Source organism: Pelodiscus sinensis, chromosome 3 (genome assembly GCF_052426305.1).
Source record: "Pelodiscus sinensis isolate ZL-2025 chromosome 3, ASM5242630v1, whole genome shotgun sequence".
Taxonomy (NCBI): Eukaryota; Metazoa; Chordata; order Testudines; family Trionychidae; genus Pelodiscus; species Pelodiscus sinensis.
In genome coordinates this window covers 155,879,422-155,901,978 of record NC_143054.1, presented here as the reverse complement: position 1 = coordinate 155,901,978, position 22,557 = coordinate 155,879,422, and positions in this window count along the sequence as shown.

Below are 22,557 nucleotides of genomic sequence, written 5' to 3'. Positions count from 1 at the left end.
CCAGTTTTAATAGCAAACAAATTCATTAACATTCAGGTTCATTCACAGATAAACTTGCAAGCAGAAAAAAGGAACTCCAGTCACAGAAGGAATTATTATTGTGAATGCTTCACTGAGGTCTATTAATAAAATATGTCATGAGGGAACTAACTAATGTGGTAAATTTATTGACAGTGTTGGAAAATCCCTTTGTATCACTTCTCTCATTCTCTTCACTTTTCTCTTTCTTCTGTTTGTAGTGTGTTTGGGTTCTGTTGGTGTGAGCTCTCTAAATTTAAATGAGATTCATGAAGATTGGAAAGGGGTACTTACAATTACATCTGACAGATGGCAAACAAAAAAGGTGTAAATAAGTTGGTTTAACACCATTTTTTTTTTAAATAAATGAGAAAAATTCTCAAGGGACACAGGGTGGAGCATCTGAAAAAGTTGTCCAACTTTCAGTCATGATAAGTTATGATAGCAATCTGCTGGAGTCCTTCAAGGAAATTACAGTGTGGAAGAAAACAAGCAAGAAAGTTCAAACGAGCCAAATTTGAGAGGTGAATGTAAGGGAGTCTAAGCTGGTATCACATCTCTTTCTGTCCTTCTTGCTGTGATTGCTACACCAATTTAGATGCAGCTGGACTCCCTTAGATGTATATCCAATTCCCTTAGATGTATTCGAGACTACAATGGTGTAATTTACTTTGTATGGTGGCCACAGAAAGTATAAGTTAAAACAATTTAGATTCACTTATCCTCGTGTCTGAATTCTACTCAATAGAGTTTATATAAACTTTTCAAAAAGCATTTGACAAGTTTACAACACCAGAGAATAATGATTAAAGTGAAGAGTCATTCAACAGGGAGAATATAGGACGCTAGATAGACCACTGTCTTAAGAAGATCAGAAAATATAGAGTACCCTTGGATAGAAACTTGTCATATCAAAAGGAATACAGCATTCAGTGGGCCTGGTAAAAATCTGGATGTGGATATTGGATGCAAGATTACCAAATATGTTAATTAGAGGCATGGCAAATAATGAAGAACTGTGTAACAAGATTCAGAAAGATCTACTGACAAAAGGCGCTATCTAGAGCTGAGGGGTATTATTATTATTATTATTGTATTTATTTATTCATTCATTCATTCAGTGTAGGCAAATGGAAAACCATTTGTCTAGTAGCAAGGAGTCAACCTAAGTGTGATATGCTAAAAGAAAAAAACAGTCAGCACTCTGGTCAGGAAAAAAAACCCTTTGGGACTTGTAATAAAAAACATGGAAACCATCAGACCACTGCAAAGCTGCTGTAAAAGTAAAAACAAGTGCGAAGTTTCATGTACATCTACTCCTCCTAGAAGGATACCACAGAATATTTTGTTGTTGTTTTTGTTGCCATTAGGGTAATGTCTGTAGGCCACAATCTGGAATGAGGACCCATTGTGCTAGGCCAGTGGTCCCCAACATGGTGCCCATGGGCACCATGGCGCCCGCTGGGGCATTTATATATGCCCGCCTAGTGACCAGGGCTGGCCCAAGCCATTCTTGCGCCCTATGCCCCGGCCACCCGGCGCCTGCGCGGTGCCACCCCCGGATGCCCGGCAGCCCCAAATGGTTGGGGACCACTGTGCTAGGCAATGTACACACATATAATAAAAGAGGGGCCCCACCTCAACAAGTGTATAATGTAAGTGTGAAAAGGGTGACAGGTAGATACAACCAAAAGCTTGGAGAAGCACAGAGTAACAGTGAAGACAGGGTGTCTGATCCCTTTACCATCCATGCAAAACAAAGCCTTTAAATCAAGAACCTTCCTTTTAAAGGCCCCAACTGGACAACGCACTTAAGCCCTTGCTTAATTTTATGCATGTGAGTAGCCCCGATGATTACAGTGGAATTTGAGCATGTGTTTATGGATAAACACATGCTGAAATGCTTTGCAGAGGAGTAGAGATGATTTCCTGAATCATGGCTTTAGCATTCAATAGGGATTGAAGGTTCCCAGCACCTGATAGGCCTTTACTAGTTGAGCAAGATTAAGAAAATTGAGCTCAGAATCACGGGAAAAGAGGAAAATTTGAAGTGAGCGAATAGATGTTTAGAACAGTATGATGGGGATTAATACATATAGAGTTAAAAGGTTATAAATGAAAGTAATTGACATTTCCTTGTTGCAGTCAAAGCCATTTAGTTCACCCACAGTTGGCCACAACTTTTTTTCCCATTAAGTAGGATTTTCCAATAAGCTGTTGACTGCCCACAGCTGAAAATCAAATCACCAACGCATGGGGTTTTTCCAGCAATTCACGGCTAAACGGGAAAAGAAAGAATAAAACATTTGACTGGTTTTCAGAAGCAAAGGTGTCCAGTCACCTTTTAGTGACTCCCCTTGCCAGCCAGTGAACGCAAAATCACCATCACAGTGGGGGAGAGGGGGAGTCAGAGCATAAACCCTTCATTTGAGTTTGACACTGAAGTTCATGAGCATGTGACAGGCTGATTTGTAGTGGCTACTCATAGCTGGTTTGAACTGCAAATCTCAGGTACGTTTATTTGGTGTGTCAATGCCGATTTAAAAATTCACACTGAACATAAATCCCTTGTGGGCTGAGAAATGTTCCACATAGTTCAGGCCGCATAGTAGTTCAGGCTTTATGTAGAAGTGCATGGAGGCCCTTTTGTACCCTTTGGTCCTGGGGTTTCCAGGCATTGTGCGAGTTCTCAACATAAATCAGAGCTCTGTAAAAACGGCTCCAATGTATGCTGGCTGACATGTCCCAGAGAGTACTGTGGTAGCTGTGGATCAGCCAGCAGCATAAGAAGCCCTTGATTTCCCCTAGTCATGTGCCATACTGCTGCAGCAGGCATAATGCTTCCCACAACATTCAAGAACTCACATACAAAAAAGAAATATTTAGCAGCCTGGCTGGGACAAAGGGAGAGCAAAAAATGGCTCCCGTGTATTAGACCCAATGGCTACGTCTAGATTGCATCCCTTTTCCGAAAAAGGGATGCAATCTAGACGTAGCCAATATGTTCAATTAAAGTGATGGAAGAAGATGTTAGCCACGTTGGCCCCCGTCTGTGGAAGTCATATATGCTATTGGCATGGGCCTTCTCCTCCTGGGACCTTTTTGAATGAAGAAGTTTTGCTGAAAAGTTCTGAGCATCTCCTGTGAGGGGCTGACCACCCTCCACTCCCATTCACTTCACTGAGCACTCTGCACGGAAGAGATGGGATTTCCAGGGGAGGCTACTGGCAGCAGGTGTCCCATGTGCATAGAATTTCAGTAAGAGTTGGGCACCTTGCTGCTTGGGGCGCCTCTGAAAAGCGCCACCTAGGGCTGAGTTCTTTGGCGAGGCATAACCAGCTGTGTTATCACCTTGCGATGTTTTTATTGTCCCTGCAATGAAATGTAATCACATACTGCTTTGGGGATGCTTTAATTCCTTTGGGATCATTGTGGTTTCAAAAGATCCATGTGTATTTCTCTGGATGGCTGCATTTGATATTAGTTTTGGCAACAGCTTTTTGCTTTAAGGAGTTCTAGTAACTCAGAAATGACTTGCAATTTTCGGATACTCTTCATCACCATCAGTTATATTACAGCATCAGCAGCCGTGATTACTTTCTGTTTGCGAGGAGGCCGTTAGTCACAACCTGAATTCCATTATCAAGTTTTATTCCTCCATCTGTCAACAACGTAATGCATTCATACCTTTGGATTGCTTTGAGAAGTACGTTTCATTGAGGCATTTGTTGTCTTCCATTGAACATTAAAGGACAGCCCATACTAAACCCTTCATTTAACATCTGAGGGAGCTCTTTGGTCAAAAAGTTCTTGTCTGAAAAGCCCAATGAGTCCAATGTATCTTTGGCACTTCTCCAGCCCTACTTATCTACTGCTTTAATGGATGTATTAGCTTTGTCTGAGCCTGAACCTTTTTGCATTGGAGTCAGTTCAGCTGTCTTTAACCCTTCCCTTGCATCTTTCTAAAAAATGTGCTCCAATTCAACCCTAAATTAGTGTGTATGTGCCTAAAATATTCATCAGCTCTAGTAGCATGGTATAGGAAATATCTCATAAAACCTTTACTATTTCCAGTGTCAGAAGAAGCTTTCAACATGTGCTCAATGCATTGGGCTCAGTCATGTTCACTCAGGCTATGTCCACACTGCAGAGTTTTTGTGCAAAACAGTTGTTTTTTGCACAGAAACTCATGGAGAGTCACACCTCAAGTGCATTTTTGTGCAAGGAAATTTACAGTAAATTGACAGAACAGAGGGGTTTTTGCGGTATGGTATTCCTCTTTCTACAAGGAATAAGCCTTTTTGCGCAAGAGCTCTTGCGCAAAAAGATGTGTATGGATGGGAAACAGGGGGGTTTTTTGTGAAAAAACAGCCTATCGAAAGAAGCACAGGTACCATGGTTCCCATTCTGTTAATGGTTATCAGAGCTTTCTTGTGAGAGAGCGTCCATGCAGTCTAGGCACTTTCTTGCACAACAGCACGTCACTTTTCCGATGCTCTTGTGCAAGAAGAGGATTTCTTCTGCAAAAAGCTTCTTGCACAAGAAGTCTGAAGTATAGACATAGCCTCACAGAGGCTGTGTCCAGACTCAGGGGTTTTTTCGGGAAAAGTAGCCTTTTTCCGAAAAAACTTCCCCTGCGTCCAGACTCAAGCCGCGTTCTTTCGAAATTAAATCGAAAGAACGCGGCTTTTCTTTCGATGGCGGTAAACCTCATTTCACGAGGAAGAACGCCTTCTTTCGAAAGTTCCTCTTTCGAAAGAAGGCTTTCTTCAATGTAAATAGGGCTTCTTCAAAAGAGAGCATCCAGACTCACTGGATGCTTTCTTTCGAAAAAGCAAGCCGCTTTTTCGAAAGTTCAACGTGCAGTCTAGACGCTCTCTTTCGAAAGAGGCTTGCAGTCTAGACATAGCTAGAGTAGTGGAGGAGTCCTGCCACTTCAGAAATGACCAGGTGAAATTCCCTGGCCTGTGTTATGTAGAAGACCTGGTAAATGATCAGAATGTTCCCTTCTGGCCTTACATTCCTGGAATCTCTCCTCCTGGCAGGATTCTCATTGATTTCAGTGGGGGCACAGGCAGATCTTCTGTTGGGTGCCATGTTTGGTGATTCCACAGGGGCTAGATGAAGCCACTGTACTTGCCTCAGCTGCTCCTTCACAAACTGGAGTCCTTAATGAGGCTTAATTCCCATCTCCCCCCACGGTCATCTTTTCCAATGATAGCAGAAGCAGCTGTTGCTTCTTCCTCAAGTGCACATAGGTTCCCAGAAAGCCTATGGGGCCCACCTTTTAATTTCCATACTTGGACGTAAATCTATATATGCATCATATTTTCTTGAAACAGTAGCTGTGTAGTGAGTCCTTCTCCCTTCTGCACAAATGTGATTTAATGGCTTCCCCAGGAACAGTGAGCTCAACATTACATTGTAAAAAAGAGGTACACTTTCTGGTTATTAATGTAATCACATTAGGCTACTCGGTATGGCCTGTGTAGTGCTTATTGTACAGAGTTTTGTGGCATATTATTGCACCTCCAGTTACATCTAAACTGGTCATAAAATGTAATCACTTACTGAAAAAAATATTAACACTATTCAGACTAAGACACAATGTGATTTCCTTGGCAAGAGGTAAGTAGCCCAGAGGTTACAGTGCTCATCTGGGATGTTGGGAGACCAGGCCTTCTGACAAGGGGGAGGGGGGGGGGGGACAAGGGGGGCAACTAACCTGAGGCCTGAAAAGTCTAAAAAACTTGGGGCTCCCAGCTGCTGCTGATGCTACTGCAGTAGTAGAAGCAGCCAGGGCCCTGGGCCCTTTAAATCACCATGAGAACACTGAGTGGCATGCTCTGGGCAACTGTAAGGGAGGCGTGGTGTCCTCCAGGCAACCCTGAGGGCTGGCTTCCCCGAGCCCCACCAGTACTGTGCGAGGCTCCACCCCTTCCAGGAGCATGGAGCCATGTCTTCTTATCTTGCTCAGGGGCTCGGTGTGGCTGTCGGGGACTGAAACTGGGTATTTTCCACCTCCCAGCTGAGTACCTAACTGAGGAACTAAAAGTTATGAGGATGGGTCTTCGCTCTGCTCTCAGCTGTTTTGTGCAAGCTCAAAAGTTGGACCAGATCTGGAAGGCCAGGTGTGAGCGCTCTTCCCGGATTGGGCCCCACAGTTCATGTATGTCACTGGGTCTTAGGTGCCTAGAAGGCACATACACAAAAGCAGAGATACTAGGGAACTGAGGGAACTTTTACTGCAAAAATGGAGGTGTGGAGTAAGTTGAGAAACGTCCAGCATTCAAGAGCAACTGAGTGGCAATTCTGTAAATCCCAGTGGGGCCTAAATCTGTGACATTTCAGCATCTCGGTCCTTTTCTGAATCTACTCCAAAGTGACTTGACTAGAATCAAACAAGAAGTCTATTGTACAACAGGGAAAGCTACTTGGATCTCTGAATCCAGGGTACTGCTCCAAACAGTGAACGCTCCTTTCTCTCCTTCTATCCCTTGAAAATGATTAAATAATTCACAAAGTAAAGTATTACTCAACAAAAAATTATCTGAATGTAGCCCTTTACTTTCCCAATGGGTTTTTCAAAATCTGACATAGGACTTAGTGACAGTGATACATGCCTGTAATAAAAACAATGGCTCTGCCCTCCTTATGTTTTATTATACTTCTAGCTGCAATTAACAAGGGTATTTCATTGTTTGAAAATTATGAAAGGTGATTTACTGATTTCTATTTTAGCCATTCACACTACATGTAATTAAATGTTTAAAGTTTAGCTAAGGTTCGGCAGCAAATGGTTACTATATTGTGAGAATTTTATGTATATTTTGTGTTTGTATTATTTTTATGTTCACATAGAAGAACCAATGTTAATAAAAAAAAGAATATTTCATACAACTGATGAGGCTAGAATGTTTCCCCTTTTTCTCACTGTTTGGGTTTCTACATCTGGTATTTGTTTGATGGAGTGATTTATTCATTTAAGAGAAGGAGGGAGTTTAATTTAAAAAAGCAGCTGCTTTTATCTTCAGTGTCAAATGTTAATAGAAAAATCTGTTCAGTACCATATACTGAGATTGCAAGAGCTCTAACATGCTGTATGTGATAGATATGGAGTGCAAAATCACCCAATAACTATGCGTAGCTCTATGATAACGTGTGTTTCCTAATATTTATTGCACCACATTGCTAAAGAGTTTGGAAGGCAGTATGAGAGAAAGCCTGACGTCATTACTAATAGGGATTTGTGGTTTGTGGGTGGTAAGAATGATGATTATTTGCTGTTTCAATGAGTGACTAAGTGTAGATCAGAACCAGATACTGACAAAGCTGCTGCCAAGAAAGAATACAGCACTTTCGGCCTATAGGAGAGTGATCTATTGGCATAAAAACAGATAAGTATCAGCTCCTAGCAAATTATCGTCACACTTTGGTCCATGATATGCTTTATTCTGTCCACCAGATTCTGAGATCTCATAGTAAAGGGCTTACTTCAGTTCAGACTATGCGGTATAAAGTGATTGCTAGACGGGTCCTCAGCTAAACACCCAGTGTGCTCCTCAAGAATAAGACGACAGTCGCTTTCACCCAAAGAAGCGTAGCCAGCTTTTCCCAGAAGGGGAAACAGTTGAACTCAGAAGGTCAAGGGGCAGAGAGTGTCTGTTTTTCCAAATGAAACTAAGGAGTCATGGCAGCCTCTGCCTTTTATTGTCTCTTTTCACCCCACTGTGGCACATCACACCCCACAGATCAACAGAGCACTGCCACAGCATCAGGACCATGTGGAACTGACAATATATGGAGCCTGGAGCATCCTGTGAATAGTGCAGACACTTAACTGGCTTTAGTACAATCTCTTTACAATAGTAACTAACATATGTTCGCAACAGTCTTGTGAGGTAGGTGAATAGGTTATTATCCCCATTTAGTAAAAGGGAAACCTGAGACCAAGAAGATAAACGCCTGTGGCCAAAGCTACAGCAAGTTACTGACAGAGCAAAGCTATGAGCTAGGTTTCCCAGCTTCCATCCAGTCCCTTATCCACTAGACCAGAGGTGGGGAACATCAGGTCCGGGGGCCAGATGTGGCCTTTGGCTTGCATGGATCCAGCCCCTGAGGTTCAGGAACCCCACAACATTGGGGAGCCTGCACTGGTGCTCCAGTCCTCCTGCTGACTCCCTGTAGGGTTGGAGCACACAAAATCTATGAGACTGGAGCCCCCAGGCTCTGGTGTGTGAGGGGAATGTGGTCAGTGTTTTTCTCCTTCTCATTCGGGGGCCACGAGGGGGGGGTCTGCTGCTCACTTGTGTGCAGGCCCTGACTGATTTTCCTGTGGGTCAGCAGCCCCCAACTCAAAAAAGGTTCCCCACCCCTGAACTAGACCATCCTCCTGCTATTTCTTGTCCTTGAAAATCAGTGTGCACCATCTGTCCAACATGATGTTCTTCACAATAGGACAGGTTTTTCACTGTCTATAGAATAACTTTCCATCAGACTGCAGTGAAAAGTGGCAGCTATTTTCCTAATGCAAAGAAGAAACCAGCCATTCATCTCACAGCAAGATGTAAGAGTGACTCTTGTAATAATGTGTGGTGCATAACCAGGCCAAAATGTTCAAATTAGGGTACGTCTACACTACAATACTATTTTAAAATAACTAGTGCTATTCCGAAATAACTTAGTCCGCATCTACACAGCAGGCAGTTATTTTGAAATAGTGTCAAAATACTGTCAAGCTGTAGGACTTCTTACTCCGACTCCTGTAACTCTCGCTGTACAAGGAGTAAGGGAAGTGGGAGGAAGACTGCTCTATTTCGAAATAAGTGCTGTGTAGATGCTCCCTGTTTCGAAATAAGCTATTTTGAAATAACCTACGCAATTGACGTAGCTCAATTTGCATAGCTTATTTAGAATTAAGCCCTGTTGTGTAGATGCACCCTTAATCTTTCACATGGAAAAGCTGACATTGCTAACACTTTTAGTAGATAGCTTACAGATCATGAGCAAATACAGATAATGAAATCGAAGTGCGTGATCCCTAAATTTTGCAATCCTTCCCCCTAAACTCACAATAGCCAGACAGTTTTAAGACTCTCTCATGCAAACACATAATTATCTTTACGTGGCTTACTATATAAGTGTAATGTTGGATATGATCTCTGCTTTTATTTCAGCAGGTAGCTCCAACTAGTATTTGCTCCGTGTGTTGATTGCTCTTCTGTTGACACTTCATAGCAGGGGGTCTCCAAGTGCAAAAAAATAGTCCAGCCCTTCTACGCTACATTTTAAAAGGTAATCCAAAAATCAGAGTTTCCAGTGATTGATACCCACCAACCATGTCAACACTTGAATGAAAGAATAAAAGTACATCACGAAAGATACCTCTGACTAACAAAGGATGGATTTCACATGGCTAAGCAGAAGCAAACTGGAAATGTCAGTCAACTAGATGGAGGAAGATGTGTGGCTCTAACAAGAGTGCTGAACAAATGAAAGTGCAGGACACGTTTTGTGTTTCAGTAGAGATTGGGGAAGTCCATGCAATTTCAGATTATATTCTGGAATAGAAACAGCATGTCCAGTCACATAGGATGTTGATGAAGAAGTTAGTAAGTATTGCTTAATTAGCATTATCTTACTCAACAATATAATATTACACAAAAGCTTAGGTATTGTGCTATTGAATCAGACTTGTGGTCTATCTCATCCAGAATTCCATCTTTAGTTGTTTTGGATGAGTTCACATTTTCCAGGGAGCAAAGCTATTTCGTATATTTGCTATATGAAATTGAGCTAAAATCAGGGTCTGAATTCTGTAATTTGTTCATGAAAATATGTTTTATCTAGTGTGTCATCCCATCTCTAAGAAAAGTCAAGTGGGGTAGAACCATACAGGGTCTTCACTGGAAACTTTATATATATGACATATGTTTAGTGGTCCCTGGCACCAAAGTGCTATGCATCCAGTCCTGTATTCTTGGTTTCAAGTAATTAGCATTAAAACAAAAACTTGGAACCATGAAAAGAGGTCTATGGCATGGCCTAAACCGGACAAAAATGCAACATTCCTGCAGCAGCAACAGATTAAAATAAATCTTCAAGAAAATGCAAACAAGATCTGCTATTAATATCATACAGTGAATATTTTAGGAAAATTCTTGTAAAAAAATTACAAAAGAAAAAACATCCAGTTAATATTTCTTTCCTACAGTAGGACTCTAGACTCCTTGTGTTGATTTGATTCACTTTTCTGCTTACTCTTCCCAACTGGCCATTTTAAACAATGTCATTGAAAGCATATTTTGTTGCTGTGCTTTCTGTAAATTGACTTCTAAGTAATTTATCACAATCACAATTATTTTTAAAATCAGTTGCAAAGTCAATTAAGTAAATGCAATCAATTTTCCATAATTAAGTTAATTGCCAATTGCTTTTCTCTTGTTTCCATTTCTAAATCACTCTCAGTTACCTGGATAGCATAATGGAGTGAAATGTAGCAATTTTTTCTATGATCTATGAGCTACTCGTGGCTTATCAGTGTTCTATTATTTAGCCTAAATTCTTCAAATAACCAAGCACACTCTTGCACCTGTGTGGTGCCCACTGCCTTTGATAGCACAAAAATGTGTCTGCAAGCGGTCAATTGCAGGAGTGATTCTGCAGTCAGATTCATTGTTGCGAACTTCTGTGCTATTGGCTACAATAGATTTCTGGACAGGGGCCTAATGGACCAGCTGTTTGAGGTACTGAGCGCCATCAACAAGCACTGAATCTGTGAAAGCCTAGAGCAATCAGCACCTCACAGGATCAGACCGTAACATATCTGATTGTAGGACCATGGCCTGAGATTCTGATTGCGTCACTGTCATTGGTGTTTTTCATTCAGCTGTGTGAGCTGTAACCCATAATCAGTCTAGGGCTTTTGAAAGATTTGGACTTGGAGCTGCACCATTGTTTTGCTTAGGCCCCGCCCAGTGGGCTAGTACAGCTAAGGTGTGTAGCAGCCCAAGAGATGCTGAAGGTTAGAATATTGAAAGAGTAGAGGGGTCCACGCACCAAGGCTCATCCTTCCCAATTAATGGGAACTGAGGCCTCATAGCACCTCACAGGACACGCTCAGCACCCTGTAGGACAGAGTGTGAAAGCAATAAATGCAGGAGGAGTGGCTAGAGTACCAGCTCCTAGATAGGAACATCTGGGGAGTCAGAGTTGTACATTATTCAGAATGAAAGGCCCTTCCCTATGGAACTTGTCTGTCTCAGCTTGAACCTCTCAGCCACCAGTGCACAGCGTAATACCCATAGTTTCAAGAGGGGGCAATTACCAGGGTGGTATATAGTAAAATAATACATGCAAGACTCCCATGGGTCAACAAAGTATGCATGTTCTTTTTTTAATGTTGTTTGGCAACCAGAAACTATGGCGTGGATGGTGTCAAGGGAAGCAGTTCTCCTGAAGTCAATGATGCTACACCTATAGTTCACCAACTGAGGATCTGGCTTTATACAAGAGGCTCCCATAAATTAGGAAATATCTATATAATAAATACATAAGCATATCAGTGGTTGGCAGTCATTGCCTCTAATAGGAAAGACAAGCAATGAAAAAGTCATCATCTCTGTTCTTTTATTCATTTTCATGCCTCACATTGAATTTCTTTCCAAATCATGTTTTATGAATTATTATTATTGATCATTATATTTTTTAATCTCTTTTTCCTTTTAAAAATGTAATATTGGCCACCAGTGCAGAGGCTGATAAAACAAGATAACCCACTCCAATGATCCTGGAGGTTTAGCGGATGGGATTTTGTTTTCAAGCTTTCCAATGCAAAAGAGAAATAAAACCAGCAGGTAGGAAGAAAGATGCAAAGTGAAATTCAAGATGCTAGCTAAGATGGAAAGCTGCATTTCTCCGGAGGTCTTATGCTTCCCTTCTTCCGGAAGACAGGAAGGAGCAGACTGTTCATGACAGAAAAGAGAAAACTTCTGGGGGTCTTCAGGGGAAACTCAATCAAAGAAATTATTTTCCCACAGACCAGGGCTGAGCAAACCTTAATGGCTTTTTCCTGATTGAAGAATAAATCATCTATGAATTTATGACCTGGCCTGAATATGACAACCCCTAAACACATTCCAAGCCTGGAAGTATGGGAGTGTTTATTTTTTGTTTTGGTTCTCCCCAGCTAATTCCATTAATGAGAAGAGTAGTTCTCAAAGATCTTTGCAGGTTATAGCAAAAAGGTGCCAAATTAAGAGAAAACAAAAGCTCCTACCATGTGCTTCCAAGCTCTCCCCCTCCCCATACTATGAGAGATCAAATTAAGTGTAAGCACATGGTGAACTGAGAGACAAGTCAGGTTTTTTAGGCACGGCGTTGGGACCATGTGCAGGCTATTCCAGATGGACAGAAGACTGTAAAACCTGGGCAGAAAGGAAAGGTAGTTGAAAGGAGGCAGAGGACAGCTGGTGTACAACTTCTGACACAAAATTGCTGATGGGACGTGCTATTAGCTGGACCTCTGCTGAACTGATGTATGACTCTGGATCACTTTGTTTATTTAAATAGAAGCTAACATTTTAACAGCAGTAAAGAGCAGAGTAAATAATTCGCCCCGCAGGCTATAAATGCAAGTAGGCTTTCCCAAGCTTTCAAAATATATGGGCTGTATTTAAGGGGATGACTACACTACAAGATAAGGTTGAATTAAGATACACAAATTTCAGCTATATTAATTGCATCGCTGAAGTCCAAGTTCTGTTAATCGAATTTTGGCACTGTCCACACTGCAGGAAGTCCAAGTGGAGAACACTCTCCCTTTGACTTCCCCCACTTCTTGTGGATACAGGACTAATGGCATTGACTGGAGCGCTCCTCTCATTCGAATTAGCGTGTCTTCACTAGACCCACTAATTCCAACCTTGAAAGAGCCACAGCAGCAGCTTCGATCTTCTTTGTAGTGTAGACGTACCGACTGCATCTTGATTTGTGTACCTGTATTGTTTAGGCAGACAGTCAACATTGTAAAATAAGTTGACAATATAATCATCTTTTCTTGGCTTTTCTTTGCACAAAAAGCAAACCACCAAGGGAACACTACTCAAGTATTTCCTTTATGCTCATAAGTTAATCAACAAACATCAGGGGATAAGACAGTTTTATAGCTTTCCAGTAAAATGCAGACACCAAGTGATTTTACAGCTCCTTTTCAAGAGTGTGGCAGAAAGTCTGAGCCCTGCTTGCAAAGCTGGCAACATTTTTACAGGAGAAAATAATTTGTGTATGACATGCTATCCTGATCACCTAAGGAAGGCCAAGAGGGCTATGCCTACACTGCACTCTTCTTTCGAAATAACTCATGTTATTTTGAAATAACAGAGTGCATGCCTACATGGCAAGCCCATTATTTCAAAATAACAGGCTTCTTACTCTGACTTCTTAAACCTTCATTTCATGAGGAGTAAGGTTATGTCTACACAGCAGCATTATTTCGGAATAAAGTCCCCTCTACACTCAAAGCAGTTATTTCAACATAATGTCAAAATAATGTCGAGCTGGAGGACTTCTTACTCTGACCCCTGTAACTCTCATTGTACAAAAGTAAGGGAAGTTGGAGGAGGAGTGCTCTTACTCAGACTTCCTGCTGCATATTAGCTTATTTCGGCTAAAAGTGCCAAAAGCCGAAATAAGCTTATTTTGACTTAAGCTACGCAATTGACATAGCTCAGGTTGTGTAGCTTATTTAGGCTTTCGCCTTGCTGTGTAGACGTGCCCTAAGGGAAGTTGAAGGAAAAGTGTTCTTCCTTCAACTTCCTACTGTGTAGACAGTGCCAAAAGTCAAGTTAACATAGCTAAAGTTGTGTATCTTAACCTGACATTAGCCCACAATTTAGACATGCCTGAGGATGGTTAAGTATATGGGAGGCAAAATAAACTCATTATCAAAAACTGATCCTCTTTGACTCCAAAATAAGTGTCAATCGTGGACTATTATTTCGTAGCAGTGGGAGTCACTCCTCTACTTGTCACCCGCGGAGATTCAGTCCCCACTTAATTCTGCCTGAAGGAAATAAACACGTTTTTCAGTATAGAAGTAGAGACTTACCACATTTGACAAGTTACGTCTTTTTCCCATGTCATTACCTACATCTTAAATACTGCAGCAGACCTTGTTCTCAATAGAGCTGGTTTTTAAAAGGGAGGGGGAAGGTGACATGGAAATTTCATCTCTTTTCTCCCCTTCAAATTTCAAAATTTCATCAAAGTTACAAAATTTGAAAAATCACAGAAAGTCTGAAAAATTAGGGGGCCACTCACTCAGATGTCAAAATCTCTTTCCCCATTTTGTAGCAAGAAGCAATGTGCCATCAACATTGTAATTTTCGAGTTCGCAGTGGTTCTGGATGCCTGTCATTAGAAGCAGAGTGAGTTTGTGTGAAGCTGTGTGTTTATTTAGAGATCTCTACACTAACCTGTATTGCCTACCTTGAGCCTATTTCCTGGCTGAACCATCGATAGCAAAAACGCAGCTACAGTTCAGAGGTCTCTGGCCCATGAATCTTCCAGCGAAACTAAAATGATCCCAGCCTTAGGGTACGTCTACACTGCATGGCTATTTCAGGATACTGGAGGTATCCCAATATAGCTAACCCGTCTACACAAGCTGCCCATTATTTGAAAATACTTTTCAAAATAACGGGCGCGCTATTTTGCCATCCCAGTAAATCTTGTTGCATGAGGCATAAGGGATGGATGCATTATTTTGAAATTTGGCACTATGTAGACTCACCAAATTTCAAAATTAGCTATTTCGAATTACTTTCCAAATAAGATACGCAATTTGCGCAGCGCAAATTGTGTATCTTATTTTGAGTGTAGGGTGCTGTGTAGATGCATCCTTACACACCGCTTTCTAATGCACCAAAGAGATGTAGGTTTCCGCAAGAGTTCATTCTCTCTTAAGAAGGGACATAAATCAAATCTGCTTGGTCAAAAAAAAGATATTTCCAGACGGATCTTTTTCTTTTGGCCTGTACTGCGCATTTCCTTCCTGTCCACACAACATTTCAGCCTCCTCGATACAAACAAAACGAGTTGGGCTTTTTTCTTCTTTAAACAATCTTTTAAGAATTAACAACATAATAGATACTTTAGGGTATAATTCTGCCTTTCTGAGGATCTTGGCGCAGAGTCTCCAGCAAGGCCTAGTAAAAATTAGGGGGCAGGGAAGGGAGAATGAAAAATAACTTTTCCAACTTTTCTCTCTTCCAACTTGTCTGAAATAACTTTCCAACCTTCGTCCCTTAATAGCTGCTTTCCTGCATCCCTGCGACCCTGCCTTGCACCCTCTAGGCTTGGGGGGGGGGGGAGGGGGGAATTGCGCAGCATCGCTGGTAGGCAGATCCATACCCATGTATGGGGTGGAGAGAGAAACCTGGTTTGCTTTTGCATTTCAGCCTCCAACCTCTTAGCAAACAGCCCGGAAGCTAAGGCAGCCTCTCTTACAAACACGGTGTTTATTTGAAACCTGCTTTTCACTCCCTGGGCCCTTTACAGCCGAACAAGTTCGCGGTTTCTTCCCAGTAAAACGTCAATATTGTCTTAATAGCTGCTGGGGAGGAGGGAGGACCTCTTCGCAGGGATCCTCATAAAAGCCTTTTATTTAGTTTCCAACATTTTCGTGCAATCAATAAAAGTTGTCTGTTATCAAGCAGCGCATTTAGCAAGGCAGTTTATTGCCTGCCGGGCAGATTAAGGGAGAGACAGGAGTGCACCATACATGGAAGGGACTCCTGATTCCCTAGATCTTAGGCTCGGATTCATAAAATACCCCCATCCATTACAGTGCCGATATCTGGAGCCAGCAAATATATACAGACCATAAATTTTCACTGGCCCTGCTCTCGGGTACTTAGAGGCGTCCCAGCTCCGCCTGCCCGCATTCTTCGCCCAGAGCAGGGGCTGGCTGGGGGCTGGGTTACAGGAGAAGGAGCGGGGCAGCCAAAAGATGTTCGCCTTGTCATTTATCAAGTCCGTTATGACTCTGCGATGCAGCAAATGGGTTGTGTAAAGAGGCAACGCTTGACAAGGTGGCATCGTTATCCTGTCCACATGATGCATAATATTAGTGTTAGGGCTTAGATCATCGCATGCTTTTAAAATCATCACCGCTAACTAGAGGCAGGGCGAGCTGGGGGCAGCAGGGGGCAAAAGTTTCCATGTCGGTAATGATGACAGATGGCGGGATTTAGGGGCGCGGACGTTCCCACAAATAAACATGTCTACTGTAGAGGGGGGCGGCTCGAATTCTCGGGAGGGACGGGTTTGGGGGTGCGCCCCGAGCCTTACGGTTGGCAGGACCCCACTCCTCGAAGTGCAGCTGCCGTTCAGCCCTTCCTCGCTCAGCGCCCCTGGAGAGCTTTCCCGTCGGGACACACCCTCTGCCCCCAAGCCCAGCTGTCACCAGAGCTCGGGCAATGAAGAGCTGCGGCAGCTCTGCCCAGGGAGTGTAAACAGTCCCCACACCGGATTAAAGGCTAGACGCCCCGGCGAATTAAAGGTTCTGTACCAAACGGGCACGAAGATGCGTCAACAGGAGGAGACATGGGAAGGGGACCGGGACTATGAAGTAGCCTGAAGTACAATTGGGAACTAACGCAGAGCCATGTGAAACTGGCCCGGAAGCGAACTCGAAGCGTTGTTAGCTCCGATTGCAAGCGCAGCGCGGCCTAGAACCCACGACGCCATGCGCCTACCGCGGCACTCGCGATGGGGCCGCTGCATTGTAACATGTGTGGCCCGTGCTTGGTGTCATTCCCCCCCCGAACTGACAGGCTCCAAGCGCGCTTGGCTGGTCTCCTCTGTCTTTCCATGAGTTATCGCAGGCAGGTTGGCCCGGCTGGCATGGCTCCGCGGCGGCGAAGCCCCTTTTGATTTCCCACCGCTGACGGGCTGGTGGAACAAGCGTGGGTTGAGCAGGGCCTCCAGCGAGGCTCCTCCTTAGTACGGGCTCCCCAAAGCCAGACTCCCCGCCCCGGCAGAGCTCCAGGAGGGAGAACTCCAGCACAAATCACACAGGGGAGAAGCAAAGCAGCTGCAACTTTCCTCTTCGGCGGCTCTGATAAATGCGGGACTTGGCCCGGCCCCCCAGAGACTCGCTGTGCCGGGCCCACCCGGAGAGTTTCTATTATTCACGAGTATTACCTGCAACACTGATTCCTGATACTCTTGCTAACAAAGTGACGCATCGACATAAATACTCGAAGGGGGGGGGTAATTGTCCGGTGGACATATCTGTAATTCCGCATAGATGGGGGGGGGGGGGACACTTGCTTCTCCGCATAGGGCATCTGAGATTGCCCGAGCGCCCTTAGGCGCAGGACGATGGGCTACAAAGGCACAGGCCGGATTTGCAGAGCTTGGGTCGACTCCACACACACCGCAGGAAGCTCCCCATCGCCCCCTGGGCTGGAGACCCGGGAGCGGTCACGCCCGGGCCGCAGGCAGCTAGAGACCCGAGAGTTGGAGGCTGCCCGGCAGGGGCCGATGGGTGACTTCTTAGGGGGCTTGGAAAGGGGGGAGGGCAACAAAAGGGATGAAATCAGCGAAGGGGGGAGACTGACACGACGCCCCTGGCTGGTGTCGCTAAGCGGTGACACTGCCCTGGGCTTGTGTCCCGGCGCTCCCCGCTCTTGCTTTTTCAGGGCCCGGGGAAAGACGTGGGCAGTCACAGCAGGGCCTGAGCAGTGGACACAGGCAAGTCACTCAGCGCAGGCCCTGTGGGGGGCAACCGCATCCGCATCCCTCCACCCCAATCCTCCTGCCTGTGTCCTGCAGGCCTTTCTTCTCAGCCCAGGCGGAGTGCAGGACCCGCGCCTCCCTGCCCCTGCCCAAGCTCCAGCGGATTTCACCGTGGTCTAAACCAGTGTTTCTCAACCAGTGGTACCAGTACCCTTAAGAGTACTCGAGAGAAGCCTGGGGGTAGGTCAACACAACGGAAATTTGGAGAAAAGTGAATTTTTGTTGTAAGTTTTACAGCGTTTTATTATTTCTTTGTACTTTTTACACCCAAAAAATGTCATTGCCCGCCTGGCTACAATTAAGTTGTTTTAAAAAAAAGTGTTGCAATGATAGATAAAAAATATGTGTCTGAAAACTGTAGGTGCTGGGAGTACTTATCAATTTTTAAAGGGGTACTTTATTTAAAAAGGTTGAGAAACACTGGTCTAGAATTTAGAAAAAGAGCGACTTGCCACCGGACCCAAGCACTGCGCGATCTCCAAAGCGTAGTATTAAGCGCCCTGCCGGATTGTATTGGCGCAAACCCAGAGCTGTTCCCCTGGACGGGCAGAAAAAGCAAGGGGGACACCTCTCAGCGTTGGGAGGCCGTAACTGGGGGCGGGCAGACGCTCTCCGGGTTTGCATTCCGAAAGTGAATCGTTTTGTTATAGTATTCGGATAGCGGCGTGTTTGGAAACTGGCTTGTCCAGTTTCCATAGGAGGGAATGTGCTACGGAAATTGATCCTTCCTCGCAACTCCGGAAAGTGAAATTGGATAGATAGATAGATAGATAGATAGATAGATAGATAGATAGATAGATAGATAGATAGATAGATAGATAGATCCGACAATCGACAAAGGAGCACCGTAAACACTTCTCCCGAGACTGCGATTTTTACAGAACTACACAGATGAAAACGATTTGCATCCACCAGCAGTGACTCTCTCCTTTAAAACCAACTCCGCACAATTCCCATTTCCCGTCCACATGTTTCATGGAGATTTCAAAACGCTCAGGCAACCCGGGGGTTGTGCTGTTGAGAGTTTCCAAGCCGGGTTTGATGGCCCTCGTGGGCTATGCCTGTAACCAGACCGAGGGACTGAAACCTTTCCCTCCCCGTGGGCCACTCCATGGTCAGAAGCCGAATTCCCCAAGAAGTCAAAAGGGCAGCTCCGCACGATGCGTAACTCAGCCAGCTATCCAGTGCGCCCCCCCAGCCACCCCCAAGCGCAGCATGAACAACGCTTCTAAGCGTGTCAAGCCCGCTCCTTCCGCTGATTTGGCTGGCCGGGGACTTTGCACTAAGGCTCTAAATGCGGGTTTTAGGGCCGTTGTGTTTGTGTCCGTACAAAGCAAGTTGGCAAGGTGTGGACAGCAGGTCGGGGCGCCTGAGAGAAGTGGAAGAGCTGCGGAGAAACGGGAAAGGATGGGCAAGTGGCCATTAAAACCTTGGACTTCTGTCCATCCCGGGCTTTTCAGCACGTTGGGCTGCCCCCATGCTCCGGGCTTGCTTATCAGCTGCCATGTGACCTGAGTCCTCCCATGTCACATTCACTTTTTCGCTGGCGTTGATTTCGCTACGCATCGAGCTGCCCTAGGCCGACCCCTCCGCCTTGCAGGACGTGCTGGCTCCCAGCCGAGAGCTGTGACCCACAGTCGGTTTTGGGCCGCACGTGCCCTAGCCATTGGGGTCTTACACGTTACTCGCCATGCAGACCTGGCGTTGGCCATTTGACCTCGGAGACAGAAGGCTGCTAAGTAGCGCTCGCTCCCATTGGAAAGAGCCACTCGGAGGGTCTTTGCCCCAGCAGCTATTGGCCTCCACGCGATCCCACTGGGCGTAAGACCAATCGCGCCGTGCCCCTGGAAGGTTTGTAGCCGTGGGAGCATTCGGCGCGCAACTCCCACGGACACATGGTACCGGCGGGGAAAGGCTCCCTCCTGGGGCACCCTCTAGCAGCTCTCCTAAAACCCCAATTAGCCCCGGCTAAACCCATGGCGGGAGCGGCGGCTCTCCGTCCTCAGCCAGGTGGTGCGGATCAGAACGCTCCAGGAATCTCTTCCCTCCCGCCTGGACCTCCCAGCAAACTTTGACATCAATAATACGCTTAATGGAGCTCATTAGGTGGGGAGTCCCACGCTTTTGGAGCAAGGAAACTTCCTAGACTGTGTGTGTGTGTCCCTCCCCGCCACCGCGCTCGGGACTGATCAGAGAGCAAAGCACCTCCCATGGTTGTTAAGGTGGGGGGAAGTTGGACCCATCCCTCAAACGGGGCACTTGTCAATGCAGGATGCTCTGTTAAGACAAGCGCGGGTGTTCGGGCGCGTTGGGGTGTATCGTGTATCCCTCTGCTCTGACGACCCCAAAGGTCAGGAGGAACTGTTACTTAGCTGGGAAGTGCTCCCACGGTACCTGCGCTCTCTAATCGGTTTTCATTTTAATTGCCGCAGCAGATTCCTCATCCAGCCACCGATTCATTAAGACAAATGAGACCATGACAAACCCCGCAGGCTCTTTCGAGAAATTAGTGAGTGAAGGACGGACAAATGGTTATTTACTTGTTCCCATAATATAAGAACTAGGGGCCACCAAATGAAATTAATGGGCAGCAGGTTTTAAACAAATAAAAGGAAGTTCTTCTTCACACAGTGCACAGTCAACCTGTGGTACTCCTTGCCTGTGGAGGTTGTGAAGGCTAGGATATAACAGGGTTTTAAAAAGAGCTAGATAAATTCATGGAGGTTAAGTCCATTAATGGCTATTAGCCAGGATGGGTAAGGAATGGTGTCCCTAGCTTCAGTTTGTGGAGGGTGGAGATGGATGGCAGGAGAGAGATCGCAAATAGTATTTGTGACTGCATCTCGCTAATTGGCCACTGCCTGTTGAATTGACCCTTACACATCCGTCTCTTGCAATGGTTGGTAGGAATGCCGTCCCAAGCTCGTGAGCACGCAAATATATATTTCAACGGGCTCTGAAGGTTTTACTCCGAAGAATACGTCCCCCCCCCCTCTCACACATACTATACGACTTTTGATGCCTTATTTTAGAGGTAAATATGTAGCATATTTAACTATCGGCGGAAGGGTCCAGGAGCGGCTGTTGTAACGTTATAAATGCATCAAAATGTGACCCCAGAGTATGGAAGATGGAATATTTCATGCTACACACGCACATACCCAAAAAAGAGTCAAATAAAGGCTAGTAGACTGGCCGAGGCGGTGAAGTTATGAAAGGAGACTTCAGATTTCTTTTCTAGGAGCCTGTCCAGGTCCACCGTCGAGAATACACATAGCAAACGTTGTGCCTGAATTATAGCTGAGGGTTTGCTTTATTTGAGTTCAGTTGTGTTTATTTAAGAAAGTGAATAAAGGTTTTGTGTAAACAGCCATTATTTCTGATGAGCGCTCCGCAGCAATAAGGAGGGGGTGTGTTTTTGTTTGGGGATGTTTTTAAAGCAAAGATTGTGGCAAAAGTTGACATTTCGGGAATTGCAATTTGTCTTATGGACGCCAGACAGTCCCGAAGCATAAACTGTAAGGGAGATTGTGTGGGCAGGCGTGTGAAATAGGGATTCCGAACAAAGTCAAGTTTGAAAACAATTATGTAAACTGAAGCCTGATCTCCAACTTTGTCTTTGTTCAGAAATGGAGGCTTCTCGCTGGAGGTGTGAACTCAGCGTTTATTCAGGTTCCTCTGCTCTTCCTCGCTTTTCCTAATGTTTAACACGAACAACTGTTTGATGAACGCAGAGGAAAGAAATAGAATTTAACCAAGCAGGGAGGATGGTGTAATTATCTTCCCTGAATAGATGCACGAGTGTGTGTGTGATGCTGATAGATACAGCCCTTGAGGCAATGTCTGTTTCCTAACAACAATATTTTAATCTACAGGAGTTCAATAGATTTGTCTATCAAATGTGCCTGTTTTGAAAAATGTGTACTATGTTAGAGCTTGGTTTGTATTTCAGTGTGTTTGAGACTGTTCGTCCCGAGGGTACCGGGGAGAATCCCATGGAAAACCTCCACGCTATGGGCTAAGTACTAGGCTGTCAGAAACATATACTTATTTGTAAACTACTCCTGAAAAGTAGCCCTGCTAGATGCTTGGGTTCAGAAAGAGAGAGAGACCCGGATTGGGTTGTATTATAGGTGATTAGGAAAGCTGCCACGCTCCGATGAACTAGTAGGAAAAGGCCCCGCCGTTTATTATTAATTTTATTCTCCCCCACATGAAAACTAGAGGAGGGGAAATACCTTCTCTCTCTTCGGTGTAATTGATCGCGTTCCCGTGCCTGCTTCTCATAAAATGCTCCATCTACGCTGTGACTGAACTTCTCCCCCCACTGTACGCGATCAATGGAAAATACAAGATACTGCGTGAGCCATTCCGAAAAGTCCCCAGGGAGAGCCAGTGGATGTACAGAAGCGCTGATGGCGTTTAAAAGCGCAGTTAAGCTACCGAGAAGAACCAGAGGCGGGGTTTGGATGAGGAAACCCATTTCTAAAGGGAAATGTCCATTACCGTTTCTCTGGGACTAGCAGTCGATTCTTTGCTTCAAAGAAACTTCAATAGACTACACAAAAGTTCTGCTTCAATAAATCCCTCTCGTGCTCCCACAGTGCATTCAACGTGCTTGGAAGGAACTGACAGCAAAAGATTTCAAAACCTCATTCACTAAATCCTTCAGGCCAGGGGGAAATACTAGATCAAGTAGCAGAAACTAGCTGACGGACTCTGGTCCTTGGTTTTAAA